This window comes from Zingiber officinale, chromosome 2B (genome assembly GCF_018446385.1).
Source record: "Zingiber officinale cultivar Zhangliang chromosome 2B, Zo_v1.1, whole genome shotgun sequence".
NCBI lineage: Eukaryota > Viridiplantae > Streptophyta > Magnoliopsida > Zingiberales > Zingiberaceae > Zingiber > Zingiber officinale.
The window spans coordinates 93685990-93690754 of NC_055989.1; the positions used below are offsets into that span (position 1 = coordinate 93685990).

The following is a 4765-nucleotide window of genomic DNA, read 5'->3' on the forward strand; positions in this document are numbered from 1 at the left end:
AGTACAATTATAGCCATGTTTGATGTTGGATGCTGTATATACATTATTGGTTCTGCTTGTTTAGTGAACACTACTCTCGCCGAACAAGGAAAGGAGGCTTTGTATCTGACTTCGCCAATGACGAGTGTTTCAGGCCCGGAGCCTTGTCGAATATATCATCATCATATGGCTTATCATAGACTGACACAACGATGCAGTCCTTGTAGTGGAATCCACGAGGCAATCAAATATGACGTTCAAGGGTGTCGACAATGAAGAAATAGCAAAATGACCATAAGAAGTTGAATTTGACGATCCCAAGATGGCAACGAAGACATAATTGTTAGACATGCCATCTCCATTGTCGTTGATGAAGGGGTCATTCATCAAGGTTGGATTCCATTTGGTTTTGTAGACGGACATGGGGACGGACTTACCTTGAAGTTGGAGTGCGCGAGCAAATTTATCAAATGCTCTATGACTCCTATAGGGAACCTTGTCAAAAATGTCCTCTTCCTCCTCCAAGTTTGTTCGGTAATTTTTTTTTCGCATTGGACTGGACTTCCTCTATTCCAATTTCCAACAATGTTGTCATCCTCTCAACTAGATCAAATTTTCTGGCAATCATCTCTAGAAATCACTGTTTCATATCACGAACAAAAGCATTGTCAAAGCATTGCTATTTTCTTGGAGACATAATTGCGCAGATCAATTCGGCTCTTATATCAACTCGTGCAATGGATAACTATTAATTTTGCTATTCGACTGCAAATATGGGAAGCAATTTTCTAACACCTATTGATTCGATAAAATACTAGGAGATAGACAACCAAACTCAACATTTAGGATGAAATAGCACGACTGTAAATTCTTAATAATCAAAAACTAAAAACTTAAAACCAACAATGATTTAATAGACTCAAGACCCTAACATTACAAAGATAAAAATATCCTCAAAATTCTAACTTGATAAAATAATTAAATGATTAAAATTTCTCTTTTATTCCCGCATCATTTGTCCTTCTTCGGTGAGGACTAATTGATTTTTTTTTTCTTTTGTAGCCAAGAAAACGTGGCATGCTTCCCTCAACAAGCACATGAAGTTGGCTGCAGCTGAAACCACATCTCTTGTCCGAGCCGAGTCCTCGACCTTCACTAATTCCTCACACTATTTCCTTAGGAGAGTTCGAGGAACATCGGCACCCTCGCAAGAGGAGTCAGCGTTTGAAGCATCCTGTTGAGTTAAGCTCCTCTTAGTTGTCCCCGAGCCCGAGTCCATTTCCACCTTCACCATCCTTGGTCATTGAATCCTCTCGGTCCTTAACAACTAGAGAGGTAACTCCTTCCCTTAGCCTGAGCTCTTCTTTACCAATTGTTTCTTCCGGGTATGATATGTTAGTTATTATCTCTAATTGGTGAGCTTAATTGAGTACAAATCAAACCTATTAAAGTTATCTAACTTAGGTTTATTCCGATTGTTGGAGGTAGATTTTGTATGTGCATATGCTGATAATAGATGTTCGATATATATATGGATCTATAGTCTCACATGTATAATTATCTATGGGCTGATAATAGATGTCCACTATATATAAGATTGGCCCCCAAAGGTTTAAGGTATCATCTTGAACTAGTTTATTGTTCCAATTGACAAGAAGCTTTACGGCACCGTCATCCCCTAAGCCCCTTAGAAGATCCTCTTCGTTTACTTCCACTTTTTTCTTCCTCAGGATCTTTTAGATGATGTCAAATTGTCACGCCCCCAGAGGAGTCCCTGGCAAACAAAAATCCGGCAACATTTCCCCTATACCGGTGGCAATATGAAACATATATACATACATCACAACATATAAACATAAACAACTTACTCATCAGCCCACACGGCTAGAACATACATAAAATAGAAACAACATAACTACGCAGTTAATATACGCAGCCTACTCGGCTGGACATAAATGAATAAAACAACCACACAGTTAATATTTGCCCACACGACTGAAAGTAAACGCAACGAAAAATTATAAAATAATACGAATGTAAAACCAACAAAGTCACTAACTAAAATACCTGCAACCGCCAGACTAGACTTCAAAATCCACATCAATTTATTGGAAAACAAAATACGCAAAATCAACATACCACCTAATCAGTAACAAAACCAAAAAGAAGACTATCCTCGAGTGTGACGTGAGACTGGTAGCCGGGACTCTCCAAGCATCCATGATTCATCTACCTGCTACCTGGCGAAAGAAAACTCATTTTGTGGGGTGGTGAGTATTGGAACTCAGCGGGTAAGGAAAGAGCATAAACATAATATATAAGTAGAGAGTGTCAATAGTATACAGTCTCATAAGAGAAATAGAAGATATTAAAATAAAACCATAATAAATACTCATACCTGAAACCATATCCTAGGCTAGTAATAGAAGGTCAGAAGTAGTATTAATCTGCTACAGTACTGTTCATAGCTTCAGAGGTAACATATAAGGTATATACAAACATTTCCAATTAGTAAACCAATGACTAAATACCTACAATGAGAGTATATCTCAACATAAGCAAGCATAGCTGCATAAGTGAGCAACAGCAGTAAGTAAACAATAACAGCATATGTAAACAGCAGCAGCCAAAGCAAGTATAATAACAACGTATGCACGGATGGTCACTCCCACCCACCTCTCTGCACCATGACCCCTGTATGGTCGAGAGGTCAGGTCAGTGACAGATTGTACACCACTCCAGCTACCACTCTCACGAGTGACCGAGGGGACAGTTGCATAGTAGCTAACTAGCTACATCTGCGACGGGAGTCCCTGCTGCTCGTAACTCCAGCTACCACTACCCATGAGGGGTCGATTGCGGCACGACAGGACAAGAGGCATCAACTCCAGCTACCACTCTCTCGAGTGGCCGAGGATGCGGCCTTGGTCAACGACTCTCTTGACCGCAAGGGAGAATTGGTCGTTGACATACATGCCATGATATAATGCGTCAAATGCAACAGTCATCATACAAATATAAGCAGAAATTAGGTATGCTACATGAAGCCAGTATGCTCAATATAGTACATAAATAAACAACAGTCAAAGCATACAACATGGTATCTAGTATCTGCTACCTATCATGAACAACAATGAGAGACTGTATAGATATGGAAACGAGTTTCTCAAAGATCGCGTGGAAGTATCAAGCGCAGGAAAATAAGAGTGGAGTCAAGGTAAAACAATCCTTATCCAAAAATAGCTCATGCATCAAGTCAAAGAACTAAAAGAAACAAAGCAAGAAGTATCCACCTTTATACGTAAACTGAACCAAATCACGCCCCGTCACGTCAACCGTCTCAATCAACGTCCTGCACCAGCGCACATAAATTAGCTATCTTCATATGAATCAAATAGCTAATACCAATTCTCAAACCCTATCTAACCCAAATCTTAAAACAACCCTCAAAACCATCACAACTTCAAAAATTAACTTAGGAATTCTGAATCTGTCTTGAAATTTCAGTAATCACAAGAAAATTGTCTCAGCTTCAAATATCGACTTAATATTTCTAAATTTGTTACAAAATTCAAGAAAATCACAAGGAGATCACCACCACTTCAAAATCAACTTGAAAATTCCAAAGCTATCACAGTTTTCCAGTAATCGCAGAAACAACCCTATAACACAACGATCACAATCCTTTCATCCGTTCAATCAAAAATCGAAGACCATTCCAAGAGTAGGTGGTTAAAACAAAAGAACCCAATTACCTCAGCCATACTCGAAACTGAATCCATCACAGTGCATGGATACAAAACCAAAGCTCGGCTTCTACACTACATCTGCCCTGACTCCTTAAATTCGCGGATCGAAAATCCTCTCAAAGACAATGCAAGAACGACAGAAAATCGGTTTACAAACTCTTGAATCTGTTCGACGAATCAACCCATTGAGAGAAGGCAACAAAAAAAAACACCCGAAACCAACCAAGCTCTCACAAATCCGGAGCAACAAATCAAGAGCCGTTGTTTCCGAAACAAAACATCCTACATCTACAAAATCCGGAACAGAGCACAGGGAACAAGAAAGGTTAGATCAAAGGAAGCAATCAAGCACACCCTCTTGCACCAAACAAAGCTCAACATCAAATTCGATTTACAAGCAACCAAGATGAACCACACATCCCATATCTACTAGGGGAAATCTACCTACCGGATCAGTTAGGGCACGGCTCGGGGAGAAGAGGGGTCGGCGTCGACCGTTGGCTCGTCGCGGCGTCTCTGGTGCAGCGCGAGGAGAGACCAGCGGCTGTGATCTGTGGTGCTCGTGTGAGGGAGAGAGAGCGGCGGGGTGCGGGAACTCGAGAAAGGGAAGGAAGGCCAGCGAGGGTGAGGGCTCGCGGACTAGGGAGAGGGGAAGGATGAAGTCGACGGTGTCGCGAGGTGGCTCGAGAGAAGAAGCTTGGCGTTGAAGAGAAGGAGGTGTCGGGTAGGTAATTTAGGGTTGGAGGGCTTTTATAAAAAAAAACTTAGGTTTAGTGCAATTAAATCTTAAGTTGATTCCTTAATCAACTCTTATTTCCGGGTATTCCTAACAAGCTTTTATAAGACCCATTAGTGCATCCTCTCTAAATACGTCATACGAGCTCCAATTAAATCCCAGAAAATTTCTAAAAATTCCGTTAAGGCTATTAGCCTATTAAACTTTATTATTTATTTACTATTTTATTCAGTATTTTACATAAAGGACAAAGACATGACTCTTCAATCAGATTCTTTGTCATTATATTATTTACTTTCTT

General features: G+C 40.2%; 1 long non-coding RNA gene across 1 annotated transcript; it reads right to left on the minus strand.

Annotated features, from left to right (window-relative positions):
• Positions 1-1808: 1808 nt before the first annotated feature.
• On the minus strand, positions 1809-4448 carry LOC122049292. The gene is made up of 3 exons (XR_006130909.1): positions 4177-4448; positions 3273-3331; positions 1809-2219 (listed from the first exon to the last, which is right to left on the minus strand). It is a non-coding gene; the product is annotated as an uncharacterized LOC122049292 (long non-coding RNA).
• Positions 4449-4765: the final 317 nt, after the last annotated feature.